The sequence below is a fragment of the Lagopus muta genome, chromosome 11, assembly GCF_023343835.1.
Source record: "Lagopus muta isolate bLagMut1 chromosome 11, bLagMut1 primary, whole genome shotgun sequence".
In the NCBI taxonomy this organism is placed as follows: domain Eukaryota; kingdom Metazoa; phylum Chordata; class Aves; order Galliformes; family Phasianidae; genus Lagopus; species Lagopus muta.
The window spans coordinates 79,701-107,366 of NC_064443.1; the positions used below are offsets into that span (position 1 = coordinate 79,701).

Genomic DNA, 27,666 nt, shown 5'->3' on the forward strand with positions numbered 1-27,666 from the left:
TGGGCAGCCTGTTCCAGTACTGCGTAACCCTCAAAGTGAAGAGATTATCCCTCGTGTATATATGTGTGTTCGAGTTTGTTCCCATTGCCCCTTGTCTTGCTGCTAAACACAGCTGAAAAGAACCTGGGCCCCATACACTCAACGTCTGTCTTTTAAATATTCATAAGCATTAAGAAGATCACCTCTTCATCTTCTCCATACTGAACAGACTCTGGTCTTTCAACCTTCCCTCACAAGGGAGTTGCTTCAGGCCCCAGTCATCTTTGTGGCCTTTTGCTGGGCTCTCTATAGAAGTTCTGTGCACTTCTTAAACAGAGGAGCCCAGAACTGGACGCCATACTCTGGATGTGGCCTCAGCAGGGCAGAGCAGAAGGGGAGGATCACCTCTGTCATCTTGCTGGCTCTTTTGAATGTATCTCAGAATACCACTAGCTTTCTTGGCCACAAGGGTACACTGCTGGCTCCTGGCCAGTCTGTTGCACAACAGGGCATCCAGGCCCTTCTCTGGAGAGCTCCTCTCCAACAGGTCAGCTCCTAAACTGTACTGTTGCACACAGTTACTCCTCCCTAGGTGTAGGATGCTGCACTTAACATTGATAAACCTCATCTGATTCCTTTGCCCAGCTGTCCAGCCTGTCCAGGTCACACTGAATGGCAACAGTGCCTTCTGGTATGTCAGCCACTCCTCAAAGTTTCACATTATCAGCAAACTTGCTGAGGGTGTACTCTGTCCCTTCATATAGTTCACTGATGAGGATGGAATTGCAAAATAATATCAGTACTGAAATCAAAGCTGTAGCTGCATTTTTGCAGCTATCAATTTTATTTGCCCACTTTATTTTGGTAAGAATTAAAAGCAGGGTTAAACTTCAGGAAAAGCTTCTTCATTGTAACCAACTTGTTCAAAAGTTACCATCTGAACAGCAGAGTTGTGTGCTGTTTTTGTTTGTTTTACCAACAGAGAATAAAGAATATTAAAGTCAGAATCTTACTTTAAGCGGATGAAAAGTCAGGCATCAACAATTTACTCCTTTTCCTGCATCTTTTATAAAGACTTAAAAATTTATCTTCGTTATTGTGATACACTGATGTTTCTACATCTATCAATTGTATATACCTAGCTTTGTATTGAATATTATATAATGTATTCCTGTGTTCTGCAGTGTATTTAGAGTGAGTAATCTTTGAATTTTACATGCAGGTAGATGTTCTGCATCCCTCGATGTTCTCAGATTTTTTTCTGCATCACACTTAGCCTTTATTTTGTTTGTTCAGATACAGTACAGGCAACATTGAATATCTGTTAATTTTTCACTGAGCAATAAATTTATTGAATCGGTATTGAGTAAGCATTTGGAAAGTTCTCATTTATTGAATGGACGTGTTACATTTCTGCGAGTGGCTTGATTTGAGTTAGCCTGTTTCCTTATAGAAATGGAGTATATTCATTTGTTACCTATTTTTATTTTAAGGGTTAATCTTTGGATGGTATAGAGCTGTTAAAGGACTTTTACCAGCAATCCTTTTCTGAACCATTTAAAATTAAAACAGCAAGACACAACACTGAGTTCAAGAATTATACTGATTTTTTTTCTTTTTTCCTTCATGGACAGGAGGAATTACATTCTACAGCAATGGGGGAAGACTCTTTCCCTCTCAACTGCATATGTATGAAGAGATCAAGGGGTTCAAATTTCAATGGACTTCAGAATGAAGCATTCTGTGGGCTAGTCCTGTCAGTGTAGTTTGAACCTTTTCAAATACTGTTTACTAATCATATCATAAGAAGTAATTTTCAACTTGAATTCAGGAAACAGCAAGAAAACAGCAGCTCACCTCTGAAAACCTTATTTTATTAGTATTTTGAAGATGCATCTGTCTTGCTTGAGTTTATTCCAGACTCAACAGAGTTTTGTTTGTTCTTAGGTGGTGGTGGTGTTTACATTTCAAGTTAAAATCAAGTGTGCTTAGTTGTTACGAACAGAATATGGTCTGTAAATGAAGTGATGAAACTAACATGACCACAGGAGTACAAATTCTGAATTGTTATCTCTGTTTCTTGGTAAGAATTGAAGTACTTTCCCCATTTTTATTTTATTTTGTGAAAGGAAGTTGTAGCAGTGCTTACTAAGTTCATTTTACAGTCAGCAAGCTGTAAGAAGGAGAGCACTTAGTATGCTCTGTCAAGCACTGGTTGGGGTAAAGTAGTAGATAATGTCAGTGCATAACAAAAATAAATGGTCAGGGGTAAAGCTTTTGTAGTGCAATATAACATCTTTTCTGTATCATTTCTTTATAGTAGTATATGTGTGTAGTAACTAGTAGACAATGCAAAGACAAACGGCTAACTAAAAAGACTTTTATGCTTGTGTACGGGGCAAATTCATTCACTCAAGGATGCAAAATTTCAATGCATTCACGTTTGGGTGACTAATTCTAATTAAAAGGTTATTTTCTCAGAATAGGTAGTTGATCTTCACTTCAAAGATGCATGAAAACTGTGTTGCTTATGCAAATAGGAAAGAGTACTTTGTATTACTGTAATGCCTAGCATTAGCAGCCATGGCCCTGCACTTCTGAAAGAATGAGCTGCAGTAAGTATGCATTTAATAGTCAAGCTAAATCTGGCTTTATTTCTAAAAATAATTAGCCAAGTGGATGAGGAGTATCAATTTTATAAGGCTTTTATTGATGTGTCTCATGATATTCTCACCAGTATGTTGGAGTGGCAATGTCTAGAAAGTATGTTTAAAACTAACAGAGTACATGAAAACTAACTGGCAAAAAATGTAGGAAGAAAGAAGCAGTGACTTGCTGTCAGGCTGGGAAAAGGGTTTTTTGGTCAGAATTTGTCCAGATTCTGTCAGCAAGAATGATGCTTGTTCTGGAATGCTTGTCATCAAAGTCTTAAATCGATGCTTGTTAGGTTAAAGAGCACATTGAATGGATGGTTAATAAAATTTCATTCAGAGAGGAAAGTAATAATCCTTTCCCAGTTTCATGATGTGTATGAATAGATTTCTTGCACTTAAAACTGAAGCAGGAAACATTAATACATGTTTTCTTTCCAACAATATTTTCCCATGTTTCTAGACTTGTTTTGTGGTATTAAAACTAATCCCAGCACGGGCAAGAATCTGAACCAGATGTGCCATACCAAAAAAAAGCTTCATAAGACATAACTGTTTGAATCATGAGGAATGTTCATGGTTGCTTGGTTATTAAACATCTCAGAGTGTATGTTTCCTTGTTTCTTTCCTGTTTTGTTCTGTCTTCGTAAAAAGCATATATTTAAACATTGAGCAGGATTCGCAGCACGTGCTTTGGTATGTACAAAGTGATCTCTATGCAAATCATACAAGCTGGAGAAGTTCAGTTTTCAGAGATTTATAATATCCATAAAATGTCCGCAAAGTGGTAATAGTTAGAATTAAGAGAACAGATTGAATGAACATGTATGATAAAAGCTCTGCAACCTCTGCTAGTGTCAAGATTTTGAGGGTAAGATAGTTGTTTCACAATTCAAAAGATTTTGTCTTCCACTCTTCTTCCCAGTGCTGCTTTCTTTCATGAACTTCATCCCACTGCTTAGTTTGGTGTGGTTCAAAGGTTGCTAAAGGAATTATTTCTATCCTTGATGTTAACAGAAAAGTGAAGAATGATTACAAGTTTTGCTTCTTCCTTTGTTTTTTGAATGCTAGTTAAAGACCTGAAACTTCGTATTTCCCTAAAGCTCCTTCCAAAGAGGAATGGAAGTAACTTTTGTCAGATGTAAGCAAGCTTCTTTGTGATTTAACACAATTGCTTCTTTGTTCATAGAAGCAGAGATAGAAACAATTAAACTGGTCACTCTACACTACTGGATAATATTAGGAAGTTCAAAAAAATTACAGTGGGGAGGAACTATCTTTTTCACTCAGAGGAGAAAAGCAGATTCTGGTAGTTAATGGGGAGGGTCCTGTAATCATGTTTAATACAGTGAGAGGTAATATCTTCAAGTTTGTAATGTGTAGAGAATTACAGGTTGCTAAACTGTTCAGGTTTTATTCTTTTGCATAATCTATTTTCATTAAAGTGTTCTTTGTTTAACCACTTACTCTGCCGAAGTAAGGTGAACATGGACCTCCTATTCTATTGATACAGCTTAACATTGAAGATGAAAAGAACAGACCCGTGCTTATTTTGAAAGTGGTACGCTTCTTTTCACCTTCAGTGTTCAGACCACAAATATTCCTCTTAATATAATGTTGATACTACTTTAAATAGAAGAACAACAGGCAATTACCTTTTATTGATCCTTGTTCAAGTCTTATTCTATCTTGTCCTGTTTGCTTCTGACTTGCATAGTATCTCTTTCTCTCTTTCCTATCTTCCTGTTGAATACCACAACAGAAAAAGAAGAGTCACAGTCACTTCAAGCATGAGGTAGCAGCTATCAGGATTCCAAGTCTGACACAGCTTTAACTATCATCTTTGTGAGAGAACATTCTGGCAGTACCTCTTCCCAGTGCCCAGGGGTTGCAAAGACCTGATTTCATACAGTTTGAAATAAATTAATTAGGTAAGGAAAACAATGTTAAAGAATGTGTGTGTGCTTTGGAAGAGTGGACTCCATACAATCATTTACAAGTTAATAAGGCCAGGTACCCATTCCTGGCAGTGATGGACTGTGTGTAAGTAATTTCTCTAACTGCCGCAACTGATGCTATGGTGATGCCACAGCAATGACAATTGCAGTATTGCTTCAGAAGTGAGAGATGGAGACAACTAGACTACTAGCTTTTGGCCAAGAGGAATATTCCTTTTGCAAGATAAACTTCTTTGTCATATCTTTCAAATGCTAATACTGGTTTCTGCTACACAGTGTTTTTTAATTGCGTGTTTAATACGGTTGTAAAATGAAAGCAGTAAGGAAGCTAGTCACATCTGACAGTTGAAATAGAGTGTAATATGATGTTGTACAGTCGTCGTGTGAAATTCCTGGTTGCCGTTTCTCAGAACTGCTGATCGTGTATTCTTCTATTATTCCACACCACTCTGAGATACATTTCTCTCTTAACTCATCTGCCTGCCAGTGCTTTATTTATAATTGGTTGGTTTTATGCTCCTTTGCTAAATTAAGTTTCAGAAACACTGTATTTTATCACTCACTTGACTAGAATGTCATGTCAATTATGTTGCAGTGTATGCTTCTCAGCAGTAGTGCCTAACTCCATGGCTATTGTGGTGTAAAAATGTTGTTAAAGTCCATTGTTATGGGAATTAATGAAAAATGAAGATGAATGTTTTCTAACAGCTTCGGAAGGATGGATCTTGTGTTTCTATGATAGCATGTATTTGATAAACAAACAAAAGCTTTCAATTCTCCACATGGTAACCTAAATCTTACCTAACCCATCTCTCTGATTTCAAATGGAACCAAAGTATTCTGTTACTTCTTTTAGTGACCAGGATTGAATCAGCTGAGTTGAAACTCAGGCCTGCATACTTCACTCCATAACCTCCTACCTCCCCCCTCAAGACAGAGAACATGAACACCTGAAACGCAGTGGGGCCAAGACTGCATCACTGAACTTCTCTGCAATGACACCTTAGATTAATACAGCAAGATGAGAAATAGATACATGCATTCTATATAAACATTTTTGCCTCCCACTTTAAGTAGTGTTTGCACAAAGGCTTATTAATGAACAAACATACCTGATAATTACATCAGCAAAAAAACAAAAACAAAAACAAACAACAACAAAAACAAAACATTCCTTACATCAAGGCTTAAGATTTCTACCATAAGTTTACTTGAAGCTTGAAATCTTGTCACTTTTGTATCACAAGAGGAATTTGAGACTCAGGGATGAGTCACACTGCCATCAAATCTGCTAGGAAATCTGAGTCAGATCCAGTGAAAAACAAACTGGAACAGACCACATACTGCATTAAAGTGACCTGCTTTTAGGCATCTGGCTCTTGAGCTGGAATCAGCAATTTTTAAGTTGGAACTAGTTAGGATCAAATTCCACAGATAAGTTCCAAAGATCCCCTCCAGCCCAAACCAATCTACGTTGAGTGTTTACGGTCCACCTTAAGTTACTGACACCATATGTCTCTATAATTACACAAACATTAAGTAATAGCTTTAAGGCTTCAAGTTTTGGATTTAGGTGCCTAAGTAGGAAGAGTTCTGACTACCAAGAAACTTCTCCATTGCCTTTACACAAAGATACAAGAACATAATGCTCTTACTTGAGGATGTCTGCCATTGTCCAGTAACTTAAGACAATTCAGAAGCAATGTTCTGATAGTGCCATAGTGTTTCTTGTTCTGGTTTTTCTTCAGCATCATATTGCAAGCAACTCTAAGAGGAAAAAGTTAAATAAAAAAAAAAAAACTAGTGAACTTTTGGGGCTATAAGGAACAAAGCTTTAAGCAAGATGCTACAAATGTAGGCTTTTCAAATGTTTTAACAGGTCTACAAGACTTAGGGAGAACACAGTTCGCACAAAGAAATAGCAGAAGTTACAACAGAAGTTATGTAAAAACTCACTTGTACAGAAGAATTGCCACTGGCATTGTATAAAAGGGTTTTGGTATTTGTCTTCTGTTTCTTCACAAAGGGTTGTTAGGTCATAGAGTTTTACTATATCACTCCCACTTGCTGAAAGGCAAAACTTTTTATTAAGCAGCATGACACAAACTGAGAAAAGATCTATGTTAATCTAAGTTTACTTACCCTTAAATAACCAGTATGTATGTCCCTCTTTGGTGCAATTTGATTTCAAAAAAAGGTAAGATATTTTGAGCAGTATCTTTTATCGCTTTGGTAGAGAAATTAGAGTTCTCCAAGTTGAGAATATCTTCAGTCTTGATCATTTCATATTTCTGCAAGGAATATATTTTATAACGAGATCAGGAGGGCTTTTTGCCACTACCACACATCTACAGATCAGAACCTCTATTATCTGCTTAAATAAATCATCTACTACTACAATACAGTGTCAAAATTGAGTTATTCCTATGATATACTTTAAGATTTTTATTGAGTGGTATTATCAAACTGTGCCTGCTTGTAAGGAAGATCCACTGCTAAGAGAAACCTATGTCTGAGGAAATAGAGATACCTACAACATCAATGAAACTTAGTCAGCAACTGTATGCTGCCAAGTGCAAGTGAAAAACCCAGCCAGTATCTGCAGGCTCTTGAACTGGTTCTTAACTGAAACAATTAAGAGGCATGCATCAATGATTTTAAGATGCAAGAAACTGATGCATTCCTGCAGCCACGTTCTTTCATTTTTTTCGTCCTGGTACATCTGAGCAAACAGAAATCGTACATGCAAGGAAGGAAGAAAAAAGAACAGATATTTCTAGATTACTGTTGCATTTAGATAATCTGTGTAGATGTTTCTCGTTTTGCAATGAAGATTTTGTAATCTTTTTGTCAGAGCACTAAGATTTGAAAGATCTTTTACAGCTGCAACAGTTTTAGTACAGAATGGTTGATGGACTAGGCACAAACGGTCAGGCTTACCTGAACAATTCCATTAACATGAAAGCACATCACAAGCTCTGGTACTTTGCATATTAAGTTGTCCAACCAACAGTCAATTCCTGTTCACACATTTATTGGCTTGTTGTTATCCTTAGAAACAAATATTCCTGGTGTTATTTAAGTCTTTGCTTACTCTTCAGAAAACAAGTGATGTTTACTAATGGGACTTAATTACTTAAGTCACCTCAGTGGATGGCACTAAAACACTGGTTAACTGTTATATTCTGTAGAGGCCAACAATGGAATACAGTCACGTTTCCTCAGCAGTTTGAGGTTTTGCCTACACTGACACCGAAACTTGAACAAGATTCACGTGTCACCCTATCACCACAATAGTGAGTGCTGTTCTAAAAGGCTATTCTGAAGTTCTAAAGCAATGGCAGCACTGGCAGCACCTAATTATAGCATAAGCCTTCTCCTAGACTTTCCAAAATCCCTTTCAAAGCAAAATGCTTATTTTCTAGATGCATCTTAAGTTGACAAATACTTCAAACAAGTTTCAAGTTTTTGCTCATTCTCTGCCAGTGCACAGGCAGGAACAGAGGGCCCCTTAACCAAGTAATCAGCAAAGTACTAATGAACAGAAAACAGAGCACAATTTCTAGAAAAATAGATTTTAAATACTTATGAAGTGCCTAACAAGCAGTTAGTGAAATTCAAAATTTCATCAAGAGAAATATGACTGCCATCCTTTATTAAAATAGAAATACAGAAAAGTTACAGACTAAATTAGTGGTATCTCAACACCAAATGCACATTGAAGACTCACGAAAGGCTCACTGCTTTCAAATAAAGATTCAGATGGAAAAAGCAGCAGAACATCTCAAGTTCCAGTGCACGAGGACCATGGGACTTAGCTATGGGACTTCCTGAATTCCAGGATTTTAGAATGCCATTGCCACTTAAGCCTTCAGCGCAAGTCTGATTGTTTAAACTGCATGTAAGCATGAAGAGTCAACAAAAACCTTGCAGATAACTAAACAGGAAAGCAAAGCAACAAGTCAAAGGCTGGCATACACAATCAATTCACCTGAGACGTAAGCTCACAGCAGGGTATCTCGCTCCTCCAAATATAGGCATATTTGATCCTACTAACACGTGGATATATATCTTCAAAGGTCCACAAGGTGTTACGAACAAAGTCATTTTTAAGTCCCTTCATTAAGAGAAAAAAGTGGTCTATAAATCACCATTATAAACACATTTCTCTGTGACTATCTGCAGAACTATGAGAAAGCAAGATGCAAAAGCAGCAAATAAACGACAGCACAAAATGAACTATGCTATGCATTCATGTTAACTTAAAGGACTGAGATCACAAGTGCCACAAAAGCTACTACTACAGGAGATTTAAGTTTCTCTCTTGGCTCCAATTTAGACCAAATTTTAAAGCGTCTGATCAAACTGGGGAAGTTGTGGTTGAGCTCAAATTTGACATAAAGCATACCTGACTTTTTTCCCCGTCACTGAACAAAGTAGTCAGGTTTCGTTCATTGGGGGCTGAGGCCACGTGCCCCACTATATGTGAGGGCTCAAGAGGCACATTTCCCTGTGAAGAGCACAAGGATAAGGAGTGATTCCACTGCTGAGGTAACTTAGGCCATAGAAAAAAGTTACGTTTATATTCTGAATGACAAAAGCATAGAAGACAAGAACTTTTACCTCCACCATATTAAAATACATATAAAAATATAAAACCCTCCAGTCAGCAACTAGAATGGCTCTTCTGCTACAGCTGGACCCAAAAGTGTTGTACTTCATTTCTTACATCCTCATCATCTTCGGGAAGAAAGATTTTCCAGGAACACTTTATTCCCCAAGAGTCAGGACCAGATTATCAACCTCTAGAGCATAAACCTACCATCTCAATGCCTTATTTATAAATAAGAAAGAAAACCAACACCTTCACAAATGCACAACAGCTTCTTTGCAGAGTGATTTGGCAGTAATCACTCAAGAAAGTGAGAAAGGAGTAGCTCTTTTTCTAAGAGCATTCAAGAACTGAATTATACCTCCACTTTAAAGTGTTATTGCATCAGCACACGTGAAATTATGATTTGGTGGTCAACACAGGTAAGAACCATCAGCAGTTAGCTATTCAAGGAATCTGGCATACTAATTACCACCACTGTTCAGAATAAAGGTAATCCAGACTGTAGAGTGAATACAGTATTTTTCGCCCTCTTCTGAAACTTCATCAATGGCTGTACAGCATTACTCCAAGACCACTAGGATTGATATTCATAAACAGCACTAGCCACAGAGAGACCCTGGATTAGAGCCTAACACTAATAGTAGCTTGCTGTATAACTGACATTGCTCCCTTCTATTTGTTTTACCCCAAAGCAAGCATTTGTACACACCACTTAATTGTTTTGCAAACATTTTCATAGATTCTTATCTTCCTCTTCACCAATAAATTCAAGGCCATGATAGAGTTTTCAAGGTAATTTAAAAAAGCAGCTCAAAGCCATAAGTTCCTTCACACATCTGCCAAATATCAAGCTTGCCTACTTTCAGGTGAAGTCACTGATAACCACTTTTAACCAAAAGTTTTCTCTTTCAAAAAACGTGTATTTTTGCTCACTGTAATACTAAACAAGAAAATCACTTTCCAAGTTCTGAGCACTGAAACATTGGTGTGAGTTGAAATGCACCTACTGCCAAGTTCCTGTAACTCTTCATGCCTTTGTGACACAACGAGTGTGATGGCAGCACATTTGAAAACCTAATACAGACAACTTTTTATTTGGGACACGTGTATTTCCTACCTAAACTAACACACCATTTAAATACACTAACCTGGTTAGAGGCACCTGGATCTTCAGATAACGAAGAAGGCATTTCGCAAGGAGCTGGCCAGGAGGCCCTTCCTGCTTCATCGCTCTCATCTGGAACAGCACCCTCCTCGTGCTGTTTTGAACTGGAAGGAACAGGCTGAGCAGCTCCATCACCATTAATGCTGACAAAACATTCACAAGTTTACGATATAGAATCCTCTATAGAATTTTTAAGTTTGTTCTGATTCTTCAGTCTCAGAGAACAGCTCAGCTAATACGCTAGAAGAGTGCTACAAGGACAAGTTTTACTGTATCGTGGGAGGCACTGCTATACTTTGCACATAAGCGAAATCCATTTTTGAGAGGGAATACTGATGGAAGTTAAGCTATGCTACTTAATTTCACACTTTCACATACAGCAACTCATCATAAAAACACATTCATGTGATTTCATGATGTCATCTCTCAAATTCCTCCATGTAAGGATAAAGCAGTAATTAAGACGGACAAATTCTAACATTCACTTCAAAATAATAAACTGGTCAGAAGTTGGTGCAGAATTCAAGATTCATGCAGACATAAGGTTACCTGTAACACAAGAATTTGGAAAGGATAGCCTTCTGGTACCAGAGCTGTTTACTCTTCTTTTTTCTTTGCCACTTCTGATCAATTAGCCTTCGATAAAACTCCTTCAGCCACGTCCAGTCCCCTGTCTAGTCAGTATGGTATGAAATTAACATCAAGATGCACTTGCAAACTAAGCAAAGTACCTCACTGCCTTATGAACTTATCAACTACAACATCAAAAATAAACGCCAATGCTAAACTGTTGGTTAATTATTGAAAAGATATTACCTAAAAGAAGTTACATTTCCACAAAGTCAACTTCTCATTAAAAAAAAAAAAAAATCATGTATGTGGTAAGAGACTGCACAGTAACAATGAATTAGTTAAATGAATAAAGTTGCATAGCAATATGGAGGCAGTTACAGAAAAAAGAAACATAGAATTTTAATTCTACAACACCATGAATATGAAGACATCAGATTCTCTGTCACAGTTTGTGATTAAACCAATTGCTGCAGCGTATGCTTCACGCAGATCATTTGTACTAGCAGACAGATCTCAGGAACTTTGATATATGCTTTCTCACTGGCTACACTACTCTCAAAATAATGCATTTTGACCACATAGTATACATCAAAAAAGGAAAGTTAACCTGAGATGATCTCATGAAGAGCTCTTGAATATCCAGCTCATCCAACAAGAGCGTCCTCCCAATGCGATACACTGCCATGCTCACATGTGACTTGCTGTAAGGTATCTTCAGAAGTTTTTTAATGTTCTTGTAGGAGAAGAGAGGACAGAGATTATTTTCCATATAATTAAACATCATTCTAAGACAGAATTCTTAGGAAACTGGACACAAAGGATACATTTTTAACATTGGAAAGGCATGGCCAGAAAAATAAAACCTTATAGAGGCAGAAATTTTAAGACCATCTCTCAAGAAGCTGCATTTGCTGAGGTCAGGTATGAGAATGTGAACAGCAGTTATTTAAAAAAAAAAAAAAAAAAAAAAACAATGGCAAATGATGGTGCCAAGTCACCAGCATAAACTGTGTACTGCATTTAAACATTATCTCTTGGATCATCACAACCAAGTACCACCAAAAGCAACTAAGAAGAAGGAAGTTTATGGTTTGGAGCTGAAAGTTTTATCTTCACCACGGAAATAACAATTTGTCAGGTACCCAGAGAGCACCTGAACAGAGTTCTAAGTCAGAGCAGTTATCTGTTCAAGAGAAACACATAAGAGAATATGCATCTTCTTTCCTCTGAATCATCCTATGTGAACGATGCAGAGCTGTTTCAGTAGATCTTTGCTTTCCCTCAATAAACACAAAGACAACAGGAGACAGGACAGTAGTTTATGGTAAGGTTTACACAAAGCATAAGTTTGAATGATAAAACTTAAAAGTTACACAAACCTTGGAATCAGACACAACATCCACATAATTTCCAATGGAGTCAATGAAGTCATATGCCATACCAAAGCTACAGAGAAAACAGTTCAAGTCATTAAGTACAGAAGGACATCAAATAACTTGCCTTGCAAAGCAAGGAAACACTCCGAAAGCTTTTTCAGAATTAAAAAAAAAAAAAAAACTAGTCTCTAGCTACATGTTACTAGGTAAAATGAGGCCTAAGGCTAGTTAACAGAACTGTTCTGACAAAAATATTTTCCAAAGCTATGATTGGTAAAGTTGAGATTCAAGTTCAAAATATGCCATAAAGCAGTCTGTGATTTGTTGAAACCAAAAAATCACAGGTATTAAACAAGTTGTCCTGCTGTTGTCTGTTTATCACCTAAAATTTTATTATGAGGATTTATTTAAACAAAGACCCTCAGCAAACTGCTAAATTTCACTAACTAGTCGATTTACTGTGAATTTGCTTGCTCAGCAGAGGATTTAAAACCCTTATTTCTAAACATTCTGAACTCACCTCATTCAACTGTTTTGCAAGCATCTGTGCATAAAGATAACACCACTTTCTGAGTTTGTCCCCAGTTTTTTCCTTTTTGTGTTCACTTTTGATGGTTACAAAGCTTTTTTCTGCTATTAGTTAGCCAGTTCCAATTTATAAAGAACTGGACCAGCCATAAGCTTGATCCTTGACTGCCCAAGGAAACCATACTTGTACCATTTTCAGTCCCTACCAAAAGCAGAGTGGCTAGCACAAGCAGGCTAGTTTAATTTTGATAAATTTGACTTTAACAGCCAGCCTGAGAAGAACACGAAGACACAAAGTCAGCATCACTGCCTCATGGAAGCATTACGCACCCAAAAAAATTAAGTCCTTTAGCATGAAGGGCATCGTTAATCATTTACAAAGGAGACAGCATAAAGGCAGAAAGAGAGGATGAAAAAGTAGGAGTGACACCTCGCTGTTACAGCAAAAATTTTAGTGAACTTCAACCTTCTATTGCATTTAGTCTTAAAGATCTGGAAAAAACCAACAGAGCCTGCTGCAGGTACCTCGAGAATGGTGTGCTCTTGTTGTTGCCCAGAACAGTCGTGCCCGCAGGTCCCAGCTTGGCAGTTTCACGCAACCAATTTGCAGGCGGCAGCTTCAGGTCTGTCTTCTCCTGCAGCCAGGCAAAGGCTGCCTGCGGTGGGGCCAAGGAGTACTACACCACAGCGCTGCTCTTCACCTCACTGCCTCCAAGGAACAGCACCGAAAGGAACAGCTTTCCAAAGGGGAATCAGTTGGCGTTTCCGTGGCTCCGAAGGCACAGGACGACCCGTCCTGCTAAGCGCTTTCAGGGCGAGTGACACGAGCAACAAAACACGCCACTGAACTACACGGAAAGCTTTGAAATTACACGCTTAAAAGGAGAAACGGATCCACGGCATATCATTTAGGTAATTAAAACGCAACTTAAACGTTTAAGGACGAGAACACTGCCTGCAATTACAGCTCAATCACAACGAGCGCCTTCCTGCCTCCCTCACACCTGAAAGCGGCGCTCGCACCTGTGCGGGAACCCACAGAACCCCCGGGCCGCGCCCCAGCCATCACCTGCTCGTGCTCCTCCGCGTCTCCCCTCAGAGAGGCGGCAGCCCCGAGGCCGCACAGCCCCGCCATCTTCCGCCCGCTCCCTGCGGCGGTAACGATAACGGCAGCGGCGGGGTCGGGGAGCCCCCACCGCCCCGCGGCGCCTCACGTGATGCTACGTGACGTCACGACGGCGCTGACGCTTCTCGAGCGCTTTCCCGTGAAGTCCCAGGAGGCGCGGAAGGAGGGGAGGAAAGGAGCCGGCCAATGGGACAGCGCGGGGCGGGGCCTGAGGGCAGGGCGGGGCCGCGGCCGCGGCGCTGATGGGAGGGAAAGATGCAGGGAGGGCGGTTCCTCAGGGCGAAGTGATGGGTGTTCGTCTGTAGGCTGGCGGCGTGGCTGCGCGAGTCCTGTTTCTCTTACAAACCAAGCGAAACCTCTCTAGCTTTGCATATGTTTACTGGTACAAAGCACACCTCTCAGAAACAATAATGCGGTAAATTTGTGTGGAAGTACCTGCGTACAACCTACTGAAGAGAAAACACCTTAATTATTACATTCCTTTAGAGCCTTTCTGTGGTTTTAGGGTGGGAACTTTCTAAGGTTCCTCCTTGAACTTTTTGTTTTCAACTTGATCGATATCTCACTTGAAACCAGCAGCCAAAGCAAAACTGTTCAGGAAAAAGAAAACAGCTGCCAGCAGGTGCTTCAAACCACAGCGCTGTTTGTCTGAGCTGGCAATAAGGAGCCTGGAGTTACTGAATCTGGAATGACATGGAAAGGATTGAGAACAAACTGTAATTTTGTTCTCTGTTGGTCACATTCTGCATATCCTCATTTCTGTCACTGACTTCCTCAGTCTGAAAAGCAGTCTGATTTATTTCTGCAGCTCCCCGAGCTGATGCTGGCACACGCAGATGTCAGTGCAGCTCATTAGGCTCAAGGCTGAGAAGACAATGCAATCACCTGAGCCTTTCGGAAGATGTTGATCCCACAGTGTGCTTGCAGCTTTGGTTATTTGTTTTCTCCACCACAGGTACATTATGGAACAGCTTATTTTTCATAAGCCAACTTTACATTCACCTCCGTAAATCATTGTAGAAGTCGATTGCTTTTGTGCTTAAAAGTAACTAACGGCGTGGCATCATTAATAACAACATCCATAGTATCACTCTGATCTCACTCTTACCTAAGTTATTATCAAAACTTCAGTGGACACCTAGAGAGACAAAGTAGGTCATTTAGAAGAAAGCCTTGAGAAGTGGCAGCATGGCAGCTAGTATCCCCAAATATCATTACGTGTGTCTGATAGTAAGATGGAGAACTCGATTTCCTGCAGCAAGTTTGTCATTTCCTTTAGAATAAATGGCTGTGACTGTCTGAATCATTCATACTTAACCAATGCAAGTACCACAATTTTTCTCATTTCATTTGCCAGCTACAGCATCTGATTCCCACCCACTTTATCCTTCAATGTCAATATGCTGGAAAGCAGGCTGGTGCCAGAGCCATTTCAGTGTCATCTTCTTGACAGTCTCTCAAGGTCCAGGAGGCAAAGCCCTGTTTTGTGCTTCATTCTGTGACTTTGGCCTTGGCTACACCCCTTCCTTGAGACAAGCAAGGCCTTACTCTCTCTGCCTCAGTTTTTCTTTCTGTGAAAGAAGCCTTACATTTTGGCTTGTTCTCCATTTCTTCAGAAATATATTACAGAACCTTCTGTGTACAAAAACATTTGCTACATTCAGCTTTGAGACTGTATTGGGAACGGGGAAGAACACACTGAGACTTCTCAGGACAGCCACTGTGCAGATCATTGCAAAGCCACTGCCACACGGCAGGGCACCTACATCTCAATCCCTTCACAGACCCGTCCCTGCTGTTGTCCCTGACTTGTGCCCAGCGGTCCCACTTCCCTCACAGACTCATCCCTACTCATCTCCTCGACCCATGCCCAGCAGTGCAGAGCAATTACGTAGTATAGATTTTTGCAGGTCAGCCCTCTGACTTGAGGGCAAAAAAAAATCCCTCTAGTGATATCAGCTTTTTTATAAGGAAATACAGGTTGGGTGTTTAAGACATGCATTTGTGTAAAGCAACATTGGAAGGAGCATGATATTGCATCTTAGAAATAATGCACACTTGGTGCCATGTGTGATTTTTCCCCAATGACTGTCCTTTCTTCTGACACACCATTCACACTGTGTTATTGAAGCGACCGAAGAATGAATGAATCATTTTAAATCGAACTGTTTCTTTCCCATTTGAGGACAGACTCAAGAGTGCTCCTTGTTTTTGCAAGCACAGCGGTCCAGTGAGAGCAGCGTTTTCTTTGCTCATCTGTTGATCTTAATGAAACACTAGAACCACTTCACAACAGTCTCACCAAAGGCAAAGGCAGAAGACTCAAAAGACAACATTAATGAATTTTCACAAAATCTGCTTTGATGCAGCTGCTGAAAAAGTAGATGCTGCAATAGAGAAACGTCAGTCACAGCAAAAATACTTGTAAAAAGCAAAATAATTACTGTTGTCAGTTGACTTCTGAACTGAAGATGCAGACATCCCGCAAGCTTTACGCAGCGCAGAGGGTTTGCTACAAGGAGATGCAATCTCCAGTCACTTGCCAGTGGGCATCTCCCCACTGCTCTGGGCGGAGCAGGGCAGGGTGGCATGGAACAGCGCTCAGAAGGCATTCTGTGTGAGGCTTCCTCCCCACACTGTCTCCAAGGAGCTGTGGGGCCTTCTGACCCTGTGTGAGGGGGACAAACACCCTCCATGGCAATCAGTGTTCCGAGTGGGAAAGGCTCAGAGCTGCCAGGGCTGGCAGCTGGCGCAGAGCCATGCCAAAGAGCAGGTGGCCAAACCGTAACAGAGAGCTCAGGCGCCTGGGGAAGGGAAGGGAAGGGCAGCAGGAGGGGCTGCTGTGGGGCTGCTGATCCCACAGTGATTCTTTATCCTTAATCTGTGGGAAAAGTGATGTGATGAGGGTGAAGTTGTCCTTTAGTCAGAGAGCTCGGGCTGCCCTCAGCCACACCAGCACTTGCAGGGGAAGCAAGGGTTTTCTTTACTATGAGAGTGGTGAGGTGCTGGAACAGCTGCCCAGAGAGGCTGTGGATGCCCCATCCATCCCTGGAGGTGATCAAGGCCAGGTTGGATGGGGTCCTGGGCAGCCTGGGCTGGTATTAAGTGCGAGGTTGGTGGCCCTGTGTGTGGCAGGGGGTTGGAGATTCGTAATGCTTGAGGTCCCTTCCAACCCTGGCCATTCTGTGATTCTTTGTGTTCCTGATGTTTGTAAAGGAAAAATGCCCTGGCTATTTACAGTTACAGTTTTCCAGCAATGCTAGTGGTCTCTTCCTTAATATTTAGCCCTGATTGATTATCTTTGGGACTGCTAGCCGACGTTTCCTCCAGCTGCTGCCCTGCCAGCTCCATCAGCATCCCATATCCTGACTGGCAGTACTGGAGGGGTTCCTTCACTCAGGCCTAAAACTTGGCTGAGTCCCCAAAAACCTTTATGCTTTTAAATCTACTGTTATACAGACAGCATGGGAAAAAAGAAAAAATAAAAGGGCTCTACAGCATAAATGTTTCTACTAGGCTGTGTATCATTATACAAACAATTCCCAGCAAGTTCTGGGAGAAAGCGTGGTGTTTGTTGTATGCGGAAGGGTTGTGCTGTGTGCGGGACGCTCCCCGTGCTTCTGCCAAGGGCCGCTAGGGACTGCTCCAATACAAATAATACAAAAAAACAACTGGGAAAAGAGGATGTTACCCACATTTCTGGTGGGATTGCTTTATACCAACGATCGCCATTGCCATTCCTCTGCAGTTTGCACATGTTGGAGAATGCCAGGGCCAGCTGGAGTCCACCATGCACTATGCACTGAGGCAGGGCCTGGACCTGCAGGCGGCACGGATCGCGGAGGATCGGCTGCCAGCCGCGTTCCAGGCAAGGGAACAGGTGGGTGGCTGTGCACATACAGCCTGTGACAGGCAGGCTGTTTGCAAGGCACCATTTACTGAGTTGTAAAGAAGAGACTTGTATTTGTATTCTTCCAGAACTGCGCAGAGAAAACCCCCCTTCGGAGGGACCGCAGCAGGCTGAATTTGCGCCTTCTCGACATCAGAACGGCATACAGAGTAAAATGTCCTAATTTTATCTGGAAATGGAACATTCGGTATTGTAATGTCTTTTTTGGAGAAACCGTGAAGTATTTCTTAGGCAAGTGATATTTCTGACCAGACCGAGGCTGAGCGCTGGAAGCGGCATCCGGGGAGAAGCGCGATTTCTCGGGCAGCGAGTGCCAACGCTCCGGAGGTATTCAGCGCGAATGCCGGTTTCGAGCCGTGAGAGTGAAGTCGTGCCGTTCCCATGCCGAGAAGGGGCGAATTCAGCGTGCCGCGGTCCCTCCGAAGAGGGGTTTTCTCTGTGCAGTGCTGGAAGGATCCCTCTCGCCTTTTTCGAATGTGCTCCCTGAGAGCACTACATCTGTCGCTCCATGAACGTCCAGCTGCCTCTTTAGGGAAAGTTCTCCCTGCCACTCTGCATCACAGAACGCAGAAGTGGAGCCATGGAGAAGCACACTGCAACAAACTGTCGCTTAAAAGAGAGGCACGGACACCGCATTTCGAGCCAGGCGTAGTGCGTCCTGCATAATACGTACGCCGGGCATAGTCAAAAGCGCTCCTTTCCGATGCGCGGAGAAGAGCCAGCGACTCGGGCAAAAGCAACCGCCAGCAGTGGCTCTTTCGCAGCGAGCGAACAAAACGAGACCGCGGCTGAGCGCTGGAAGCGGCAACCGGGGAGAAGCGCGATTTCTCGGGCAGTGAGCGCAAACGCTCCGGAGCGATTCAGCGCGAATGCCGGTTTCCAGCCGTGAGAGCGAAGTCGTGCCATTCTTTACCCCGGAACGTGAGGCATCACCTGCCGGGTATTTCTGGCAGAGGTAAATCTGGTAAAAGCGCTTCAGGCTAAAAGAGTGATCTCAGGCTAGAAATAAAACTTGAAGTGAAATGATAAAATTAAAGCTAATCTGAGGATATGAAATAAATATCTGCCTATATCTCCATGCTTGTGATTAGATACTATGTCCATCATTATCTGCTAGTCAAATGAGCCTACAAAGGTTCTAATGGAAATGTTGTCTTGCTGCATAAGGGAGAGAATTAAATCGTTCTAGCCAGATTTACTGGAGATGCATTGAAATCCATCTCTTTCGGAAACATTTTAAGTACATAAACAAGCGCTGTGTATACCCAGAGCAAATTCGACAGAGAAACGCACTGAGGCAGAGCAAACTAGTTTCTTGCCGTGAACAATATTGCAGTGTCGCAGCATGGGTTTTGAATTCTATTTCGGTGAAGGAACACCAAGAAACAAGAACACATGCATAATAAGCTTCCGCCTGCAATAATGGAAGTCTTGAAATTCTTGATTTTAGTGTGCTAAGCAAGTGAACAGATCTTCTTTTATTCTGTAAACTAGAGGGTTTTCTATTTGTTTTGTTCTGTTTTAATTAAGGCTGCAAATTATGTAGAGGAGAAAGTCACTAAGAACACTAATGAATGAGAGAAAAAAAACAACACTGGCATTTACTGTCAATGCAGTTCCTACTTCGATGGTAAAAGAAAGTGTATGATTTCCTAAGTCCTCTAATAAACTTTCCCGATCCTCATTTCTTTGTAGAAAGCATTTGATCCTTAGTTTGCACTATCTCAGCAAAAGCCAATGTGGTTTTCAGAATAAACAAATGTCTTCAAATCCATATGCTCACTGAGTCTCATACTTCTGTGAGCCTACTGCCGGTGTATCCTGTCAAAGGTGAAGTGAGTTACTGTCTGGTGATTAAAAAATTCTGAATATTCTAAAGCACTCAGAATATTATAGCTGCTACTTAGCTGAACAGTGTTTCTTTATGGTAAGCAGAGTAATGGGACGCAGAAGTAAAACCTAAGTCTATACTAGAGAAATTTCACCATACGAATACTGTTCATACACAGCAATTCCATAATATCCTATCTTCATCATAGGTAGGAACGTTGAGCTTTTCTTTTACTATGTGTTGAGTAAAAGTGCATTTTACGTGTATTTTACATGTATTAATCTGCTCATCAGACTTTTCTAAATAGAATACAGAGTATGCTAAAACCTGAGATCAGACAGTTTTGCTTCAATTTCCTGGTTTAAAACCACTCCAGTTGTGCTGGTTATTATGTGAAATGAATAGATACGTAAAAAGATAAACTCAGCAACCACTAAGAAACACTGAGTGCTCTGTTTCAGCTTTTTTAACCTTTTCGCATTGTCAGTCACTACGGCTGTTCTAAGTTTAGCTCATGGTTAAGATATTTTTTCTTGCTTTTTACATCCTACTACTTATTTGATGACTGCTCACATACAACCCTTTAGCATTCCCATGCCTGTAACTTCCAGACTTTGCTTGTAGGCTTTGTTTCTGAGATGTCTAATTATTATGATTATTTTTGCTGCATATTCTTCTTCTTTCTCTTTCGTTAAAAAAATTGAGCACATCTTTTCATTCTAGAAGATCACATCCCACCGTCAGCTTTGCTCAGGGAGAATGGATTGATTCTTTCTTCTCGTGCCCTGTTCACTTGCATGGCTATTATCTTTTCCATTTGTTTCATTGTTTTAGATTTATTTTGCTATAACTTGCTTTTCATTCTTTTCTAACCTCTACTGTCCTTACCACGGATGAATGGGTGTCTTGTAAAGATTCCTTTTTCTATTAAAGAAATCCACGCAGTGAGCAGTTTCATGTACCTGATATACAATAGCTTTCAAATTCACTTGGGAAAGAAAGGTATAGTCTGTCAGAGAGAAGAAGGTTCTGAAGGCATATATTTTACATCGCTTGATTTCTTTTCACACTCAGGATATTGCACAAGTTGTATTTAGTAGACTGAATTCTAGAGAAATTGGAATGGAAGGTAAACAGAAGTATTTCAGGTGTAAAAAGCAAAATGGAAAAGGGGAGAGAGCTAGGAAAGAAAACATTTTCCTCTCCTTGGCAACAACATCCAGAAATCATCAGGTGCTCAGGGCCCCGTCCAACCCGGTCTCAGCAACGGGGCACCCACGGCTTCTGGGGGCGGCAAGAATTTCCTCCTGCCATCCCATTCAATCTCCCCGCTCTGAGAATTCACAAAGCCTCCACCTGTGCTCTTGGGGCTGAGCGGCTCCTCTCCCCACTGCTCCATCAGTGCCTCAGGCTGGGACTCCACACTTCCCACACACACAGGAGGGATTTTGCACCCCAGGAGCTTCGTGGAATGAGCATTGGCTCCTTCAGCTCCCCTCTGGGCCGCCCCACTGCACGTCTCTCCATCTTCCTTCCAGGTGCCACCATCGATGCTGAGCGGACGTCCCAGAGTTACGGCGGGGCAGGCAGGCAGCACGGCTGGCTTTCCCCACTGTTCTCCAGCGCCAAGCCTCCTGAGACGCTGCTGCAGGTACGGCAGGACAAACGGCGCCTGTGTGTTGGCTGCAGCTTTCTGGCTGCACAAGCGAGCGCACAGCGATTTCCTTTGGCCCAGCTGCACTGCTCAGCCCACACTGCCCCACGTTACTGAGCGTGGGTGATGGATGGCTGACAGAGAGCTGACGGGTGCTGGGAGGGCTGCCTGCCACCTCTGGGCAAGCAGAGAAAGGCGGCTGAGCCTTTCCGTCTGCCGTCCCCAGCTGTGCCCGTTCCCCTCCTGTCCTCCTGCCCCTGCTCCTCGCTCACCGGCCGGCTCTGGGGCTCTTGGCCTCGCTGCTGACAGACGCGTCTCTCTCATTGCAGGCCGATATTTCTCCTGGCAACCAACTGCTGGGCTTTCCGAGGATCCGAGGGCGACGTGGTCATCCGGCTGCCGCAGAAAATCCGGCCCTCGGCTTTCACCGTGTGGCACATCTCCACGGCGGTCTCTCCCTCCGGGGAAGTCAGCAGCGCCCCCAGAGAGTTTATTGTCTTGGTAAGTCTGTGCTGCTGCTTCCAAGGGAGGAAAACCCCGAGGAAAAGCTTTGGCACAGAGCCCCATGAGGCCCCATAGCGGCGGGAGCCCCAGTCATGAACAGCGGCTGCTATGCAGTGACAGCCCTCTCATTAGCGGGCGCGAATATCACGACGGAAGCGATGTGACGAGGTGTGGATCGGGGAAAGGGTTCAGAGATGGGAGAGCTCTAACTGCCATCGTGAGAACGATTGGGAGCAAGCATCAAAACCAAGGGGGGTTAAAAGGGCAAACAGCCCAGTGGTGAGGGGGAACGCAGGGCAGCGCAGCTTCGGGAGAGCCCTGCGCCCGGCCTCAGCTGCAGAAAGCTGCCGGGAATTCGGCCTCTGCGACTCCACCAACAGGAGAAAAGGCCACAGCAAACGCATGGCGAGCAATCCCAGAGGAGATTGCAGAGCGCGGCATCCCGGCCCAGGGCACGGAGACCCTCGGGGTGCTCACACGTCTCCGGAGCCTCTGCTGCTCTGCCAGAGCTGATGGGGGAGAAGGGCTCCCACCTTCGGCCTCGGCAAAAGTCCTTTTCGCACGGCCTGCCCTAAAGCGTGACCGAAATCGTCTCTTGTCTTTCAGGGAATGGACGAGGACGAACCACCAACCGCCCTGGGGTTTTTCGTTTACGACATCAAAGGAGAGATTGCCCAGACCTTCCACGTGCAGGTATGGCCAGTCCTGGCAAGAAAGGCTTGGCCTGCTCAGCCGGGCCCTGCTCTGCTCTCCCTCCCGTGGGGAACACAGACGAGGCGGCCGTCCCACCTTTGGCAGCCATAGTTCTTCCTGCTCGAGCACAGCAGCCCCCAGGCTCCCCCAGCATCACCTCTGCCCTCCCGCTCCTCTCCACCATCAGTCAGGAGGTGGCTGGTGGCTTTGGGGGCGGCCATGGCAGCCAGAGAGCCGCCGCAGCAGCAGGAAGGCGCTGCGGGAGGCAAACCGTCCCCCTGCGGGTGCGGAGGGATGACGGCCGGCGGGAGGGAGGAGGGTGGCTGCCTTGCTCCATCAGCAGCGCCGTCCCATGGCAGCAGAGCAGAGCCGGGCTTCGGCCAAGGGAGCCGCGCGTGACGAAGCCTCTCCTCTTTGTGTCGGCAGGCGGAGCCCCACAAAGCCTTCGGCCGCATCCTGTTTCAGGTGCAGAGCAAATGGGGCAACGTGGAACACACCTGCATCTACAGGGTGGAAATTCACAGCCACTTGTGAAACATCTGTGAGAAGGCGGCCATGGAAACATCGACCACCAGGGCGGCCCCTGGTTGCCAGGCCTGCCAACACCACCCCCCATCCCCCCCCACCATCCGTCAGGGGACGGGAGGAACCCGCCTGGCTTGGAAGCTTGTCCTCATCGGCCTGCGCCCCAACACCGGAACCCTGGCGGATGAGCGACAGCACCCGCCACTGATACCTTTCCGCCAGCGCTTCACTGCTTACCGTAGGCACTGTGAAAGCAAATGCTTCCCGGTCTCTCTCCGCAAGGGGAATGGAGAAAAAGCAATCCTTGAGATCAATGATCACCGAGGGCCAACCTTTGGGTATGGCCGACAAAAGCGGCCCCCTTGTTGTACAGCTCCAAAAGGAACCACCTGAGCATGAACAGCACGTGAGTCATGGAACAAGCGATCAGCCCCACAAGACTTTTTGATGACAAGAACAGGTGTGTTCCATCGACTAAGCGATGGTTCTGTGTGCCCACACCGCAATTCCTGCGCAACCAATTGTCTGAGCGCTTCGACTTTATGGTGCGGGAGGGGCACTGATCTACCAGACAGGATGAGCATCCTGCCTCCCGTACAAAGGAATTGCGTAGGTAGTGAGAACTGGCAGGCAGTGGCCCCTGGTACGAATTTGTGATGCGAGCCCCAAGAGCTGTCAGAAAATCTCTCCCAGCAGCGTGCCGGGCACCTGAGCTCTGAGCGGGACAATCAGCACCGCTCGTTCCATCTCTCCCTCCCTGTCCACGGAAATGGTTGCAGCCTCGTCTCTGCATTTCAGTCCAAAGGAAACCTCCTACCCCTTGCATCTGTCGGGCTGGCACTCGCGGCCTCCCATCGGGCCATTCCCTCACTGCAGTCGCCGCAACATCCGCCCCGCAGTCTGTCAAGGCCGTACCTACAATGGCTCGCGGTCCCGCCTATTCAGGAGGCGAGGCGCCGGCACAGCTGATCATCGCTCGAACGAGAGGCCGATCCCGGCCATCGAGCGTTAATGCCGCTGCGGGCGCGCGACGAACCCGAGCGGCGAAACTGGCCCGTTCCGAGAGAAGGGGGAGGGACCCTGGGCCTGCAGGACCCCCCCATTCCCGTCGCCCTGCTGCGCTCCGTCTTTCTGCCCGCTCGCTCCACGCACCTCCCCTACTGGGCACTGACGAGCGCTCTGTCCGCGCCGCCCGCAGCTCCAACGGCCCGCTGCAACCTGATCCCCGCACTTACCGGGCCCCTCACCCCGCGCCCAACGGGGCCGTTTGCCTTCAAGCGGCCTGCCTGCCCACAGCCGTCACGCAGCTCTGAGGCTGCTGAGAGCTGACAGCCGCCACTCCACACGCCGCTGACTGTCGGACTCGGACTCCCTTCGCTCCCACGATCCGCTGACTCCGCCCCCCAGCCGCCCTCTGCAATGCCTGGATCCCGGCATCGGCGCCTGCTAGAAGCTGCCCCGCTCTGAGCTTAGCTGCTCGTGCCTGGGGAGTTCCCATCCCCCGGCCATCCCTGCCAAACGCAGCAGGAGGAATCATGGAACGGGTGCTGGGGGTCCCCTTCAGCAGCCGCAAGTACTGCCCGAAGGCTCGTCATCCACTGCGTGGACCGTCATGAAGTGGATTGCACAGGGGACGGCACCACACGCATCCAATTGGTGACATCACGACGGAGGAGGGGACCCACGGATGTCAGAGCCTCCAAAGCATCCCGAGTGAGGGGCGAATTGAGTCCCGTTTGTCCACACGATCTAATCAGCGGGTCGCTCCTTTTGGATCGAGGGAAACCCGCTCGCGGCTTCCCCTATCGCCAATTACGACCGGGACAGCATCCAACGATCACCCCTCCTCAACCAGACCACATCTCACTTTCCCCAGTCCGTCAATCCACCCTTTCCGCCACCCTGGTAACTCCTTTCCCCGTCACCATCACCGTCCCTGCTCGTTCTGCCCTCCTTGTCATCTCCGCAGCGGCCACGAGCAGCGCCACACGCCCTGCCATCAGCACAAGGACGCTCCGCTCGTGGTGGCAGCGGCAGCGATGGGTCGGGGTATGGGGGCAGAGCTCCTCGAACCGCAGAAGCTCCACGGGCGGGGGATGGGTCGCGGTACGGCGGCAGAACTCCTTCAAGCGCACAGACGCTTCCCGGGGGCGCAGAGGGCTGTGTCGCAGCCTCTGGATCCCGACAGGAAACATTCCCCCCCGCCTCCCCCGCCTGTCCTTCGCACTGCAGAGCGCTCCTTCTGTACGAGTCTGACGGGGCAGCACCAAGAGGCTGCCGGGCAGCTCCGTTTGCCTCCCCTTCTTCTATAGCTGTTCCAAGCATTCCTAGCAGCAAGCCCCGTATTTTCAGCTCGTTTGCCTTTCGCGCAGTCGCTGCATGCTGCGCAAGGGCGAGAGAAATCTCGTCCCGTTTGCGGGGCTTCAAAACATCATCAAAACGGTCCGCACAGACCCCCTCCCGTTCGAACCGGCACACCACGGTGCTGATTTCCTTCTCAGAAGGCGTATCTTTACCGCCATCGTCCCTCCCCAGCTGTAACAGTACCTTGATCACCGAGTCCATCGTGGCCACTGCTCAGCTATTCCAAGGGACAGCAGGGACTGCAGTCAGACGACCCTCACACGGCAGGGACAGCAGCCACACGCTCCTCACACCGGGCACCACTTGCCGCAGACACGCCGCCATTACAGGTCCCTCACTGCAGGGGCTAGCGATCTCTCCTTGCTCTACCCGCCAGCTCTCCTCGCTGGGACCATCGCACCACAGACACCCACACGCAGGATGCTGCAAAATGGCACCCAGTGCCTCAACAGTATCTTATATACCCTCCAGAGTCCACTTGTCAGAACCTCATTGGTGCTATCAGCCCAGGCTGCCCAGCACCAGTCCTGCCATTGGCCCTTCATGGTTACATTGTGCCATGGTGGCATCTCCAGGTGGTGTCCATCCTCTTGTTCCTCCAGCTCCTTCTGCCTCGCTTAAGTTCTTCCTCAAGGCCGATGGATGCGCTGTTCCAAGCACCTAAATAACTCCCATATGTGCTTATCATGAAACAGTCCAACTGCCTGCACCATGACAGCCCGAATCCCCGCTTAGTCGCCTCATAACAAACCCAACAGGATGGGGTGTAGATATGGGATGGGTTTGAGATGGCTGTGGGGTGGATCTGATGGCTATGGGATGGGATAAAGTCGTGGCACATGGCTATGGGGTGGCTGCGGGTGTGGGTCTGATGGATATGGGATGGGATGGCTATGAGATGGGGCTGTAGTGGTTATGGGGCCACAGGGGCTATGGGGCCAGGATGCTGCAGTGACTGTCCCCAGGGTTCCCACTCCGACACAAGACGTGGCGTCCCACAGCTGCTCCTCTGCCCTTCATTATTGACATGGGGGCGTGGGGGGGGGCATCCCCCAATCCCTCGTTAACCAAAAATAAACTGAATGACAAAAGTCACCCCCACCCCATGGGAACAGTGTGGTCTGTGGGGGTGGACACAGATGGGGTCCCCAGAGGGGAGTCCCCAACTTTCAGGTGTGACACTCTGCGATGCAGCACCACCAGGGTGACAAGAAAGGTGTCCCCAGCTTTGCCAGGACTCCCCTGGACACCCCAAGACACCTCTGGGACATCTCCAGACCCTTCCAGAAGACAACTGTACCCTCTGAACCCACCTGAGGACCCCCTGGGCCCCACAGGATCATTCTGGGACATCTGCAGGCCTCTCTGGATGAATCCAAGGACCCCCTGGATCAACAGGAGTACCTCCTGGACCCTCCAAGTCCTCTCTGGGACATCCCTGGACCCTTCTGGATGACTCCAGGACCACACAGACCCACGTGAGGACTCTCTGGACCCTAACAGACTCTACTGGGACACCTCCAGATCAGCCCAGTGGCTCCTCAGAGCTCCTGGACCCATCCTGGGAGCTTCCAGATCCTTCAAGGGACCCCCGCAACCAACCTGGGGACCCCCTGAATGCCCCAAACCACTCTAGGACATCTCCAGGTTTTTCTGCATGACGCCATGGCTGGACAGGGGAGTCGTGGGAGGAAAAAAAGTAGGTTAGTGAGGCTTCCATGCTGCGGAAAGGGAGTTTGGGGGAGAGCTCAGGGGGACAGGGGCAGGAGAGGAAGAGGGGAACGGGGTCTCAATGTTGTTGAAACAGAGTCTGGGGGAGCTGTGGGGTGAGGAGGTGAAAGGAAAGGGGAGGACAGGGGACCCTGGGGGTTAAACAGGGGGGACTGGGGCATGGTAGGAGACTCTAGGCATCAGAATGGGGGAAACGGAGTGGGGGTTCCTGGGGGGAGGAGAGGGGATTCTGGGGCTCAGATAGAGGGGGCTGGGAAAGTGGGGGAGGAGAGGGGACAGAATGGAGAGGGGTGGATGACACTAGAGTTCAGAACGGGGAACCAGGAGGGATGAGGGATTGGAGTCGGGGGGGGACAGACAAGGGAACCCTGGGGGTCAGAATGGGGGAGGCACAGAGGGGAGGGGTGGAAGAGGACTGCAGGGATCAGAATGGGGGAAGCGGAGGTGGGCCGAACGGGGAGAGGGTGTAACCCCGGGAGTGAC

At 45.8% G+C, this 27,666-nt stretch overlaps 1 pseudogene; it reads right to left on the reverse strand.

Moving 5' to 3' along the window:
• Positions 1-13,980, reverse strand: part of LOC125698628 (erythroid differentiation-related factor 1-like) — a 20,055-nt pseudogene extending 6,075 nt beyond the window's left edge.
• Positions 13,981-27,666: the final 13,686 nt, after the last annotated feature.